This window comes from Geospiza fortis, unplaced genomic scaffold (assembly GCF_000277835.1).
Source record: "Geospiza fortis unplaced genomic scaffold, GeoFor_1.0 scaffold172, whole genome shotgun sequence".
NCBI lineage: Eukaryota > Metazoa > Chordata > Aves > Passeriformes > Thraupidae > Geospiza > Geospiza fortis.
Genome location: NW_005054309.1, coordinates 6,778,195 through 6,793,514, shown reverse-complemented (window position 1 = coordinate 6,793,514; position 15,320 = coordinate 6,778,195). Strand labels below are relative to the sequence as shown.

The 15,320-nt window shown below is 41.9% G+C and overlaps 1 protein-coding gene across 1 annotated transcript in view; it reads left to right on the top strand.

The window, feature by feature from the left end:
* The first annotated feature begins 5,847 nt into the window (after nt 1-5,847).
* NAALADL2 (N-acetylated alpha-linked acidic dipeptidase like 2) overlaps nt 5,848-15,320 on the top strand; it is a 421,140-nt gene continuing 411,667 nt past the window's right edge. The window contains exon 1 of the mRNA XM_031055528.1: nt 5,848-5,912. The gene's annotated coding sequence lies outside the window, so the exon portion shown is untranslated. The remainder of the gene's footprint in view (nt 5,913-15,320) is intronic.

The following is a 15,320-nucleotide window of genomic DNA, read 5'->3' as shown; positions in this document are numbered from 1 at the left end:
TATTAAAAAAAACCAAACCCTGAAGTTACATGGATGCAAAGAAAAGATTAGTACCAGTCTGCAGCCTTAGCATGCTGTAGTAACTTTTATGTTAAAATCTATGTATAGAAAGGAACATTCAGTTCTTCCTGATCCTCAAATCTATATGTTGACCTATATGTCAAAGACAATGACACTTTACAGCAGTTGGAAGTCTGCTCTGTTCTTCTCCATTCTGGAAGGGAAGAGACAGACAACTGGGCCACATGTTGCTATAAATTCAGGACAGATTTTCTCTGTCATCTGAATTTTTCCCTCTCGATGTCAGCAAGGCCAGGCAACAGCATCTGTGAGCTGAGATTTATAATGATGCCATTAAAAAAAAAAAAAGTGGAGCTTTTGAGCCTATAGGGATACCCAGGTTTTTGCTTTACAGCTATAAGAGCCAGCAACTTTTTTTCAAATGGAAGTTGATACTGCTGGCACTCAGATGTGATAATACCAGAGCTCAGTTAACAAAAGGTTGGTGAAAGACTCTATGAGCTGGTAACACTTCAATTGCATTATTAAAAATACAAAAAAAGGAAAAATATTTCATCTAGTGATTTTGTTCAGTTTTTGAGGAACTCAGGGAGCCTCACTGGACCTCCTGGGCAAGAAGGACAGAAAAGGAAATTCTGGGACTGCAAAGCAATTGTGGGCCAGATCCTGCGCAATACACTTGATTTCTACACTTGATAAATTTTCCCTGGAATAAAATGAGGAGTAGGGCAGAACCTTGCGGCCCGAGGCAGTTGTGGGAGGGTGAGGTGTACAGTGTACCTGTTTCATCCAGTGGTTTGTAGAAACAACTTCAGCAGTAATTTTGAGCAATTAGGTCTATACAAAAGGTTCTAGAAATAATGCATTTGACACCACATGCATTTTCAGAAAAAGTCGTGCAATATTTCACTGATTGATGATAAATGTGTGGTTGCATAGTGTTGGTTTTTCTGCTTTTCATAAGGTTTCTCTTATGCAGAGGTGATATTCAGCTGAACTAATGAATAAATTTTGCTCTTATTGGCATAGAGGTAAGTCTGGAGAAATTTCATGAAAAGTGACAAGTGGGATCTTCACTATGGTAAATAACACCCAAAACCAATTACTTTTGGTCAGCTAGTAGAGATTCCCTTGTTCAATCACATGCTGATTTTTTCTTTAACATCCATCCATTTGCCATAAATATATTTTTCCCTCTCCCCAGTTAACTGGAATAAGTGTGCCCTGCTCTCCACAGAAGATGAAGATAACAGGAACCATTGGTTTCCTCTTCGCTCTCCAAGAGCAGAAAATGTAACAGAAGACAAATAACAAGCCAGGGTTTGGGGGCTGGGAGTTGAGGTTTGAGTTTGTTTTGTTTTAGTTTGGTTTTTCTTTCTTCTAGGCTATTTTGAGTATCTTGACTCTCTGAAGGCTGACCAGAAGCCAGCAAGAGATACAACCTTAATTGCTGCAGCCAGGAACCTTTTGGGGCATTTTCCTTTTGCCTTGTCCAGGAGGAAAGAGCAGGGTTAAATCCATGAAAAGAGATTTCTCTGGAAGAGCACTCCCAGCTGTACTTCTGAGATACACCATGGAAACATGAAAAAACTCACAGATTTTGCTGTGTTTGACAGAAAAAGAAACATAAAATTTAATACAATACTGATAATAATGATATATCTGAGATGACTTTTTTTTTAATACAAGTAATCCTTTTTCAACAATACAGTTTATCTGAAGTCTAAAAGGGCTCATTGGTTACTAGACTTTAGACTGTATTGTAATACTGCATGTGAATTCCCCTTTGTTGAATTCATACTTGTCCTGGCTCCATTCTGTAATTCAATTTTATTTTAAAACTAGAAACTCTCTGCATTTTATCGAGTTGTTGTTGCTGTATGGACTATTGATAGTTGCAGTTTGCTGTCTCCAATTCATCATTTACTTAAATGCCATCATCCTTTCATTTATGAATTTATTTTTTCTTGCTTCTTTACAGGTTTTGTTGGGTTTTTAAAAAAATGTCTCTTGTGTGATAAGTGCAATTTTGTTCTTCATTCCCTCTCACATTGCTTCTACTGTCTCACACAAATGCAAATATTTGAAATAATTTAAATGTTTTCTTCACTTTATCTGTGTTCTTGTTCCTTCAGGTAGGAATTTTGCTTTAAATTGTTTTTCTTGTAGTTGCATATCTATCCAGGGATATTAAATTATGAACTCCCAGCTACAAGGATTACTATTCAGGGGGGGAATGGAAATCCAGGCTGCTCTAGTGTCTCCAGCATCCAGTAGAGGCAAGGCCAGCCTCTCCTGGCTAGGTACAAGAATGCCATCAGTCAATAATGACAGGCATGTGCCAGGGAGTTATCCACCACACACAGATGGCAATTTTTGCCTTTGAAAGATGCCACAGGTGCAATTTCACAGGGAACTTGGAGCTAAGGCAAGTGTGTGCCTCCAGACACGAGCAGAGCCTCATAAACTGAACTGCTTGCTAGATTAAGAAGCTTAAAAATAAACACCTTGCAGCTCATGGCCACACTTCAGACAAGTGCTGCTGGATTTTTGGGGCTGTGCAGGCTCTCAGAGCTTTGTTCTCAAGTGGGTTTTGTTGCAGTGCCTGTCTCTGTGCTACAGCTGCTCCATGGAGCTGAGCCCCTGCAGGAAACAGCCAAACTTCTGCTGACTGCACCTAGGAAAGATGAGCCCCTCTCCTTGCAGGGGGAATGAAACACAGATGGGCAGCATCAAACCCAATTTTCTACTCATTTTTAACTTGGAACAGCCCTTTGCTTCCCTTCTTAAGGGAGCAGCAGGGTTGAAGTTTTGGCTATGATTGTAGGAGGTGTTTCTGCTGTAGGTCTGTGCTGGATGTTGAAGGTTATCAGTATGAATTTCTTCCTTCGTAAACTAAACCACCAGTGTTAGGTGCCTAGTGTAGGAATTTTAGTATTGGATAAATCATTGTTTACTGGTTATCTGTTTTTCCTTGCTGCCTAAAAGAGAACCAAAAGGAGGTGAACAAATTTACTACTCCTTCTGTCCTTCAGGTACACTTAACTATGAAAGCCTGACATGAGCAGTTATTTTTACATACACATATGTTATTAACAATAATTATTTTTTTAGTTGCATAGATCGCACAATCACACCTTTTCATACCCAGTTTTTATTTTATTATGATGTGCCTCAGGCTGAGGAAGCAAGGCCAGCAGTGATCAGAATTGAATGGCATGGAAAATCCTCACTTAAAAGAGTTTATAGTAGAAACTTCACAATAGTGAGCATAGTTATGACTGAGGGGAACTGCACATGGCTTCTACAGCATGGAATGCATTTCAGAGTGAACTCTGCCTTGGGATGGTTAGATGGCTAGAGTTGTTCTTATTTCTTCTATTTTTATAAATAGCTCCAAAATGAGATAGTTGCATTCAAGATCAGGCACAGTGATGAGGTTTACAACAATTGCCAGTTCCACAATGCCTCATTCCCTGTGATATTGCTTTGTGAGTGAGTTAGCAAAGTGGGAATGCAGAACAGAGAAATGCCGTAGGGGAGAGAAAGCAGGGAAGAAGAGCTGGAGGAAAAACACCAGCCCAGAGGAGTGAATTTTGGAGATCAAACCACTACTGAGCAGTCTGGCACACCAGCAGAAATGGGGCTTCTTGCAGGACTTGGTGAGACTGCTGTGTTTTGCCAGTTTGAGCTTCTTTGATCAAATGGGCTGATTCTCCTCAGGAGTTAGTGTGGGTTTAGACACATTTAACACACAATAGCTGTACTTAACAAAAAAGACTGGCTGCTTGTTCTGGTGCAAGGGAGTCCTTATTTTATGCAGTCAGACATTTCACTTTCTCCTAGTTTTGAGTGTGTTTGCAGGCTTCAAACCTTTGTCTAAGGACTACCAGAGATGATAGGAACAGCAAGTGTTCACAAGTGAAAAGGATGAGAGTTGTATTTTCAAAAACTGCCCCAAAGCACATGGGGTTTTATTAGCTGTAAGCAGCATAATAAATTATTTCTGTCATCTTAGCAGCCCCCAGTTACACTGTCACAGTGAGTGGCACTATTTTAACCTGTGTTGAGCATGAAAATATACAATAGCTGCATTGATGTCAAGCATTTGCAGAAGGGTTTACATGAGTATTTTTAGACTTCTGTGTGGTCTCTGACATATATGTGACAAGCACTTAGGACCACTAGATTTATAAAAACATACTTTAGAGCAATACTACATATAAATCATTGTGAACTTATTTTACCAGAGAGAGAACTGACTGTCCTGTAAATCATTAGTGCCATTAAGAGACCTATGCAGAATATGATCACTTATGTCTTGGAGAGGAGCTACACAAATGCCTTGGCTGCATTTGTTCAAACCTCTGAGCCTCATGCTGTGTGTTGCAATCAGATTAACTGAAAAGCTCAAAACAAACAGAACAAAACACATAAAGGTGATAGCAATATTTGCCCCATGCTGAGGTCAAAGAGGTGTAAATCCTGACAGATATTGATGGTTTCATTGCTTATGAAGCTACTAAACATCATCCATTTAGGAGAGATCAACAGGAAAAGCGCCAGCTGAAGGGGACTACCTGTGGTGCAATCAGCACCAAGTACACGTCCATCCATGTCCATCCTGTTGATGTGTAAGGCTTCTGTAAAGCTGCTTTCTCAGATTAGCAGTCAAAGCTGAAAATTATGAATTTCAGATAACAGCTGTGAGCATTCCTTGGACTCATTGATTCCAAGATTTTCAACAAACTCTCATTTATTTGAATAATTTGCCAAGAAGTTGCCATCTTGTTAACCCAGATACTGGGCATAGCAGCCTTTGGTTTGCAGTAGAGGTGTTTGGGTTGGTATGATTATACATGGTTCACATCCGATCAGCAGAAAATAACCTTTTTTAATATTGTGACCATTAGCTGTGTACCTTGAGTCCTGCAATTTCAGAGGATGAGAGCAAAAGAACACTTACCTGGATATTAGCTGTTTGACTTTCACAAAGTTAATGAAGAGCACTTCTGGGAAATGGGACATGTCTTGTCTTTTATCCTGGACAACAGGAATTTCCCGGCTGGCATTCAGACAGCTCCTGCAATTAGATTTGCATTAATATCTACTCTGGTTTCCATCTTCATTCTTATAGGTACATGCTAATGAAAAAAGAAATCCTGAATGTTCTTGTTCAACTTTTGAGTGTAAAAATATCTTTGCCTGGCTGATGTTAATGACACACAACCCTGGGATGTTGTGAGGCTGTTGCACAGGTACACTCCAACTCGGTGACTGGAATGCAGCTGCTCTGTACAAGCATTTTGATAGTGTAAAAAAACTTCCAGCTTTACACCACAAACACTGCAGCTTCCATAGCTCCTCCAGCTGTCTGGGCAGTGCCAAAGTCTCACTGGAAAACCAAGAAAGGCCGTCAAAAGGCAGCTGGAAAGCATCTCTGTGCAGGTTGGTAAGGACAAGTGGTTGCAGCCTTCCACATGGAATTTACAAGTATCGGACTGAAACGCAGCAGGAGAGAGCAACCAAAGAGCTTGTTTCAGGTTTTTATCACTGCCATGATGGTAATGGAGCTAGGTCTGTGGTCTGGTGTGCAAAGGAAATAGAAACAGCAAATCAAATCTTGGGAAAAAATCTTAGGGAAAAAACAAGCAAATATTTCTGAGCTTAAAATTTTAATCTGAGCTGTTGGCTTGCTGGTGACCTTAACTCTCACAGCTGTTACCTCACAGCAGACCTTCTGTGCTTTTTCTGCACACTAGATGACAGCAGCTTAAATCTTCAGCTGTTTGTTTCCAAAGTAGAGCAGATCTGCAGCTTCTTCATAGTTGACGTAAATCAGCTTGTGAAGCTGGCTTCATAATTTCTGTGACCTGTCCACAATCGCCCAGGTAGGTGCTGAGTTTATTTTTTCATGGATGTTCATCCTGGGTCTGTGTTGCAATGGTCAGAACCCGGCTGTGGGTGGTGAAAACTGATCATATGATAAGGAGCTGAATTTGGAATTTGCAGGCTGCAAACCTTTGACACCCCATCTAGCAAGCTATGCTATAGACTACGTTTTTCCCATAATGTGAAACTATTTTTAAGATGGGAACAATAGATAGTTGCATAGAAGAAAGAAAAGTCTCATTAAAAATCAAAGAGAAAGAAGTGCTATAATAATTTTACCAATCATTTATTTCTTGGTTTTGAAAAAAAAACATTTTCCTATTTTCTTCGGTCAAATTTAGTAACATCTAGAAAAATAGTCCATATTTTTCAAAATGTTCACAAAATTACATTGCAATTATTATTTTGAATGAACTAGTTTTATTTCACATGTTTTCACCAACAAAAAGGAAAGAATAGCAATAAACCAGCATGATTTCTAGACTGCACTGAGCATTTACCCCACGCAAGCCTGAGATGCCTACCCACAAGATAAATCCTCTTGTTCAGCTGCAACACGAGCAAGTGGCAGCCTCAGAGCTGCTCTGGGTTAAACTGGCAGGGAGGCATCCCGTTCCAAAATCTGGATTCTCTGCCCCATGGTGGTGCCTGTGAGCTGGGCAGCAGGGGCAAGGGGACAGTGGTACTGAGATTTTTCACCTGCATTCAATGGCAGATGAGGGACAGAAGGCACAGACCCATTTTGTCCCTATCAGCAACTGCAGCTCCTCTCCATGCAGTCCCTCTCACTTATCTTGGACAGATCTCTAACAGCATGAGCTTGTGCCCCATTAGGCAAGAGTTAAAACCTGCAATTAAAAATACTAACATTCCATTTCAGAAAGTGGAGGCAGGCCAGAATAACCCAGAGCAGACAGCAGGGTCAACAGCAGGCAGGGTCTGTAAATTGACTCTGTCTGGCATGAGCAAACTTAGGTAAGTGCTGATTAGGCAGCTCTTGTGCCTTTTGTGGAAACAAATTCAAGCTGCAGCCTCCCATACACAGCACAGCTGATGATGGGTTGTTACTTAAAGGTCTGGGAAAGCAGCTTTCAGATCCTGAGCTTGTCAGAAAAAACAGCAGGAGGGTGCAGGAATAATGAAAACAAATGTACACTGAGAACCGGGTGGGTAACACAGGTGCAGAAGTCAACAGTGTGACGTGCCCCAAAAGGTAAAGCAGGAAACTGCAAAGTCAAAGCTGAACCAGGACACCCAAACAGCTTCCTTCTGTTCATTACTTGCTGTGCTTAGGTCCTGACAGGGCAAACAACATAAATTATGCTTTTCTTCCCCTGTGCAGGGAGGCACAGCTTTAAGATGCTTCCTCTCCTTGGAGAAAGAGGCTGCAAAATTGCCCTGGCTGGGAGAGATGGTTTGAAGGAGAAGGAAAGCAGCAGTGGTGCTGTTGCAGAGGGGGGGGCCCACTGACAAGTGGCATCAGCAGCTGGAGCAGAGCTGATCTGCAGCACAAATAGATGGTGGTGGGTGTTCAGGCTATTCCTGTAAGCCCTAATGACCACAAAGCATTTTCCTTCTATTCAGTATGAAGAAGGTTTTCAGACAGCACTTAATGATTCACTTCCCTTACAAATGAATAGAGGAAAACATCCTTTAATCAACAAAACCCTCTCATTGCTGTTGATAACAGGTTTTTTCAGAGGTGTTTAAAAAAAAGTCTCATTTCCAGCTGTCTCATATGCACAATTCTCAAAATAGCTGAGAATTTGGAAGACATTTTATGTATTTTTAGGTTTAAAAGAACTTCATGACTACACTCATGAGGAGTAAAATCTTATTGTTGTTATCTAATTTCTGGCAGTAGGTACTAATTAAAAAAACAAAAAAGGAACTGTGGAAAACTACTACAGCTATTACTTGACCTACTCTGTAAAAGGTAGCTGCTGTAATTTTACAAGCAGCTCCAGCTGCAGCTGTTTATCTAATGAGCTTTGGAAGACCCAACTCTCCCATCTTGACAGCTCCAAGAAACACAGAAGCATGGCAAGAAGTGGCATTGATGCTTTAATAAGTGACATTCTTTCCTCCGAGTCAGCATGAATGAAACATGTTGGAAGAGTGGTGGAGGCACTGGGAGACCACTTCTAATTAAAGCTTAAAGCCAGCACCTATCTTTGTGCTAAGAGTGAGAGACTCCAATGCACAGATGATAAATAAGTGTAGGTGGTCACAGACTGCAAGGAACCTACAAAAGACAGAGGCATTTTGTGGCAGAACAGAGTCATTTTGGGTCCTTGCCATACATGTGAGCTGTATAAATGCTATTGGATATTTCTGCTTTGCATAAACTAGGTTTGCATAAACTAGGATTTCAGATCCCTTGAACAGGAGTCCTGTGGTAGCCCTGGACCTTCTCTACCAGTCCATTTGATGCTGCTGCCCCAGTCTAGTGCAGGGTAAGGCTCACATCCCTACAGCACTGTGCCACAACCTCCTGCTGCTGTCACCTTCATGGTTAAGCCTCTAGCCAAGTCACTTAAGTGGTCTCAGTGTCTTGATGTCAACAGCTTAACCCTAGAAAAATGGGCATATTCAGGTTCGGACAAGGAGGAATCACAAATTGGAATTAAAGCTGAGCTCCCCGTTTGGCTTTGTTCTGATGCACAGCCATTCTCAGAGTACAGTTAAAAATAAAATGACCTCTTTCTTTTCCGTGCTGCTGTCATGATTGTCAGTCCCCAGCAGATGCCCTAACTTCCCACTGCACCCCGCTGGCTCTGCTGCCCCTGTTGTCTCTCAGTCCAAAGAGTTTCAGAACAAGAGACAGGCTTTTATGGAGCCTGGCAAAGCTTCAGAAGGGAAAAGGAAAAAATCAATACGGCTTCAAAGCGAAGTCTTTGCTTCAGTGATTATGACACTTGCCCTTTCTTCACTAGTGGGAAAAACAACAAGGACACTTACACCAGCAATGGAAATAGAATGAACAACAACAGAGAGACCTTCCAGGTTTGACTTGTAAAAGGAAATAACTTTATAGTCATCGTCCCTGTTTGGTGACATCAAAAGCAGGTATAGGGTGTTAGGCGGTGCAGCCTGGGAATGAAGTGGAAAGTAACACAAAGTCAAAGAGAAGAGCTGAAGGAATTTGGATCAAGAGATAATGGACTCTGCTGAAGAAACGGCAAGAAAAGACATGACACAAAGGTCAGGTCCATCGTGGCACAATCAAATCTGTTATAAAATGTCACCTGCAAAGGTGGCCCATAACAGTAAAAGGACCTTCCAATAAGTTTTACACCATTTGACAGCTTTGCAGCAACTGAAAATGGTGACAGACCCTCACACTTTGCTAATGAACAGATTCTCAGTAGAGTTGAGCAGGTCAGAAATTTTCTAACCAAAGCTGAAAATGCCAATTAAGGAAATTAATGTTTCTGCAAAATCAAAACAACTCTAAAAGACTCCCACTGATGTTTTTTAGAGGATTTGCAAAAATATAAACTAAATGTAACCCTCAGAAGTCTGCTTCAATTATTTTTCATATTCAATTTTTTAAATTTGTTTCCAGTTCCTTTTGTTTCAAAACTATGTGCTTGTTCCAAGTTCTTAATTGCATTCTGGTCTGAATATACAACTTCTTAGCTGGTTTTCCAAGCTGTTTTGTTCTGATGTTTCTATTTCTGTGTCGTTCTTCACATATAACTTTGTGGACCTCTTTCTTTTGGAACACAGTGCATTGTTTCGATAGACTTTGTGTAATTGTTTGAAAATAGTATTTTTGTAAAGGCATTTTCCTTAAGTGAAGCTGCGCCTTCAGCTGCAGCTGCCCCCGGCTTTGTTGGAGTTTCTGGCCTGTGCAGGGGATAATTTGCAGGACCTGCAAATTCCCCCTGCTGAGAGGGATCCTGGGCCAGCTGCTGTTGCTGCAGTCATGTCAGGGAGCAGGCTCCATCCCTGGTGAAGCCCAGAGCAGATTTCTGAGGATTTCTACATGGTTAGTGTGGCAGGACAGTCATGAACTCCTTGCTCTCACCCCTGTACTTGTGCTTGGGTGAGAGTTCTGCAGCTACAAGAATCAATGAAAATGTATTGATTTCTCCTCACCATCATAAAGCTTGTCTTCTCCTATCTCCAGTCTGCAAGCTGAGAAAGGAGACTGTAAAACTACCATTGTCTTACATTTTTTCTCTTTTTTCTTCCCCCATTCTGTGCTTGCACAGGAGACCAAGATTTGAGTCTGACAGAGCCACCTGGTAACTGCATGACAGCAGCCTGCTCTGTTAACACTCAGGTTGTGAAAATAGCTGCTTTTGAAGCTTTCTAAGGAAGAAGGGCAGAGTGGGATTGCCCAAAAGGCAAAAGTTGAGTGACTTTTCTGGCTTTACTCATCTCTCTACAAGCAACAGCAGTCAAGGAGATGTAATGTGAGTGAATAGGTCAGTGCACCTCCGGATATTCCAGATTCACATAAAATTGCTTTTTCAGAGTAATTTCAGCTCCCTCTGCTTGATGTTTGCTGTTCTAGGAAGAAGATAGGTAGCCCTCATTCATCTGAAGGACATGGGAATGTCCACAACTGTTAAAAACTGTCTCAGTGGAAAAAGAGAAAATGTATTTTCAATAATATTTATCTTCACAGAAGCTGTGACTAAACCAATGCCTGTCAAAAAATGAGTGGGCAGGTGTCTACTTCTGCTGCTCACACAGACTGGTGGGGCAGTTTGGCTTTTGACACCCAGCTGATCCAACTGAGAAAATCTCCAGCTACACAATTTTTATTTAAAAAGTTGCAGTATGGCAAGTAAAACTGTAATGGCTGTTAGATAGGTGTAAGTGCTGATCAAATGACCAACTACATACCTGTTATTATCAATATTGAAATCTGCATTGAAATTTTGTGTTATTTAAGGGATAAATTTGAGTAGCTAATGCTTTCTACTCCACCAAAAGAATGAGGCACACCCAGTGAAAACAAAAAAAAATGCCATGTGATTTATCTGCCACAGCACTGTTTGTGACTTTCCCCACCCTCGTGGTTTCAATAATTCCCATAATTCTTATTCACACTGTGGGGGCTGTTGCTTGCAGGGTGTTGAGCTACACTCAGAGTAGTGTGAGCAGGGTCTGCAGATGAGGACACACAGAAGGAGAGGGGAAAACTCCTCTGTGGGTAGCTGGGAAGAGCAGTGCTGGGGTCCCCAGCCAGGTGTCCTCTGGGCCGAGGATGAAGAGAGAGATGATGATTTTTCTTGTACATTTTCCCACTATTTATTATATGCTTTTTTTTCTCAGTGGGATCAACCCAAACTCCCTCTTGGATGCTCCTCTTTGTGGCATGATTACAGCTGAGTACAGTAATTAGGGAAATTGTTGCACATTGGCCATTAACCTCCTGTGCCCATGTGTTATTGGCTAATATTTCAGTGTTTAAAACACTAATAGTACAGAGTATACAAACACTGGTTTGTTGTTTCAGTTGCCTCTGACACAAACTAGCACCTACAAAACGAGGTATGAAAAGGCTGGGGGAAAGGGCTGATTTTCACACCAGAGGTAATGGCTTCCCATGAGAACCTGCCATATAAAATTATTGGGGTTTGCAGGTGCACGGCCACGGGAACAATTAAACAAAGCTGTGAGAACAACAATGGCAGCACAGCTGCTGTGAAAGAGTCCAGAGCTGCAAAGAGCTGCAAAGAGCAGCCCCTGAGCACTGGGGCACCTGAGGCACAGCACAACCCAGGCCAAATTCAGCTTCAACACAAGCTAAAGGGGATGTTTTAGTGCTCAGTGCCTCATCTCAGCTTCAGATGTGAACCCAAGCCTTGCAATAATGTAGAACATAAAAATATACATCTGAGCATCTTTTGCATCAAAATATACATCTAAGCCAATCTACACTTTGGGTTTTGTTCTGGAATGGTGTTTATTCAGAGAGTGTAATCCTTCCTAAATAAACAAACACAAACTCACACCTCTCCTCTCCCTGTAGCCCACAGATCACAACGTGAATCATGCTGAAGTGCAGAAAACGAGCCCAATCAAGCTGGTGAAATGACCCAGATTGGAGATATGAAGGCCTCTAAATTAAGAGTGCTCTGCTGCAGACCCCCAGGCTAGTAAAGCTCACGACTGTTTGCTCCAGCATCACAGTTGCTATGGCAATTCATATAGACAAACCCAGTAACCTGTCAGGATCCAACCAGGTAAAAAACTAGGACTTAAATTATATTCAGAAACAAACAGGAAGCTGATAGAGATGCCAAAGAATCTATGTACTCTATTCTCAGTGTCTAATACCATTTCACAGGCAGGCAGTGCATTCTGTACAAGCTGCACATTCCTAAAGCTTTTGAACACTTCTACCACACAGAGCACATTGCAGCAACTCTGACTTGTAGGAAAAAATAAAATAGAAAAAACTCTTGATAAGAAACTGGGAACAGACAGAAAGTGCTTAAACAGACCCAGACAATGCCTACTTGGAGGCTACTCTAAAAAAAAAAGGCAGATGGTGTCTTATTAGAAGAGAGATGAGATATTTTTCAGATTCTTTGACATGATGCTGAGACAAAACCCAGGTACCTTGCAAATGACAAATCTCCAACAGCAGGGAGACAAGCATGTGGCTGTGATGGGATCTGCTGCATTTTAGAGATGTCAGGCTGGACCTTGTTTCCATTTAATTAGTGAATCCATCTTGTTCATGTTCCTAGTAGTATAGCACCTTAAATTGCATTATAATCTGCTTCTCAGTAGAAATGGCATTGAGAAAAAAAAACCCAAAACCACAAAAAAATTGTCAGGAGCTGCTTTTACCCAATTTCATTAACTTAGTTTTGTCATCTTCAGTAATGAATTCAGTGACATAAATAAGGGATTTACCAAATAGAGACCACAGCTTTATCACACTGAAACTTTCTTATGTCACTCACAAACACCTTTATAAAGTGCAAAATATCACCTCAAACAAGAGATAAAACAGATATCTAAATGTGCATTTCTGAGAAGGACTTTCCTTATTCCTTTTGCTCACCTGGAGGTGCAAATGACTGAAAATGGGTAGCAGACAGTCCCGTCCCTCCCTCACCAGGCAGTCAGAGACCTTCTAGATGGGCCAAAGCAGAAACACTGTGACCCTCACAAGGCTGTGGCATCAGAGAGGTTCCTTTATGGGGCACTACCAATGTAGGAGCAGTCAGTTTTTAATTTCGAAAAGCGAAAAACACTGCTGTGAGCATGGAATCCTGTCAACTGTCAGAACAGGAATCACAGAAAAGACCTTTAAGATCATTGAATCCAACCATTGCTCCAGCACTGCCAAGCCCACCACCAAACCATGTCCCCAAGTGCCAAAATTCCCCATCTTTTCAATCCCCCCAGGGGCTGTACCAAGGATTTGACCAAACCAATATTAGTGTTAACACTGCCTGCCACCACTGCAGGGGAGAAGGGGCTGTGTCTCCTGTCAGGCACAGCTCCTCCCTCCAAAAGAATGCACTGGCACAGCTTTGTACTGTAACATTTCATTCCTTGCCCTGCCTGCACATCTCCCTTCTCGAGGAGCTGTGGACACACCAAGTAAATCAAAGTGATAAGAATTTATGAAACCCAAAGCAGCGCTGGATTTTGGACTGACAGCATGATTGTATATGGGTACTAATAAAAGGCAAAGGTTCCCTGAAGCCACAGGCTATGAAGTGGAGTAGAGCAATGTGATTAAGAGAGAGTTAAGAGGTATTAAACTTTGAAGGAAAAGGCATTCCACAGTGACATGTTAATGGATCCCAGGAAAGATTTGTTAATGGACTAAAAATTGAGAGGCTCTTTGTAGGCAGCACTAAGTAAAAAGTAAATCACAGTTTCTCCATGGGGGAGGTTCACTGAGAGCCTGGAGAAGGCAGGAGGACACCCAGGGTACACCCAGGGCTGCCTGGTGGGGGCTTGGAGCCCAGGACACAGGGAGGACACAAGGACACAGGGAGGACACAGGGACACAGGGAGGACACAGGGACACAGGGCTGCTTCCAGTGGTGCTGTACCACAGCTCTGCACAGCCACACCTGGTTCGCATCTTCCTTCCCATCACACTGAGCACGTGAGTGAATGAAATCTTATGATTTGAGTTTACAAAGGTGGTTAGGGATGCAGTGATTTCCTGAAAACTTCTTTCTGGGGTGCGAAACACAGAGTGTGACACAAGATATAGCTAAATAGTAGCTAATTTTCAAATAAAACACACTGCAGTTGGGCAATAGCTGAAAAATGAAATACGATCTTATCAAAGTCTGAACCTTGTAAGGACACTGAGCCCAGTAAAAAACTTCATCTGGTTGGTATGAGATACTAAAATTTCCTGATAGCGACCCAAAAGGAATTGTAATCAGGGTGGAAAAAAGGGCAGTAAAATGTTTGTCTTGGCCTGATCTTCTTTCTGTGATCTTCTTTCCAAGCTGACATATTGGAAGCAACAAAAGTGACAATATTTCAGAGCACACTCCTCTCTGAAAAGCAGAGAGCTCCAGAACAAGTAATATTGTCTCTTCTTGACAATGAAAGGCTGATTTATTCTTGCTCCATTATAATAAAAGGCATCACATATTTTGTGACATATTGAAATCAGTGGGGGACCTTTACCTTTTACCAGTGGGGCAATTTCACTTCTCCATAGCCTTGTTCAGATGCACCTGAGATTTTTAGACTTTCTAACACAAAGTCTAACCTGCATTTCATAGGCAATGCAAAAGTGACTGCAGGAAGTTTGGATGTGGCTTTGGAGAGGACTGGATGTAATTCCACAGCTGTTATTGCACCACCAAACACAGCTCTTTCCTGCAAAAGAGGCAATCCTGTGTATTTGATAACAGGGAGTGGTGTACATGGTGAAAAGAATTAACAAAACAGGTGCCTAAAATCTGGTTTGGGCTTTTTTTTTCAGACTTGTGGCCTGTCAGGAGGCTAAAGATGAGCATCAAACAGGCATCAGCTGATGCTTTATTCACTTCTTGTGTCCTGGGTCAGTCCCAGTCCTTTCCTGATGTTTTACTTTTGGAATCCCAAACCCAGGCTGAGCCCTGGTGATGCAGGTTCCTTCAGATAACAGCAGCCAGGAGTTTTGCATTTGGGAGTTCATGAACTACATAAAGTTGTTGAAGGGCATCAATGACCATCAACGTTTGCAGCTGGGGCTGCGCTCCCTCAAGTCTCTGCTGGAAAGAAACTTCAAGAAAGAGGGGCAAAAGCAGAGCTGTGAGAAGGGAAGAGATGGGATGCAGTTCTGGGACCCTGGTCTATAGCTACAAAGCAGGTTTGGAGGGAAGGCAGAAAGGAGTGAGATATCCAGGACATCTTCAGCCTGTGGAGAAGAGCCTTTCCCATGACTGGAGGTGGGTGTTTTAGTATCTTAA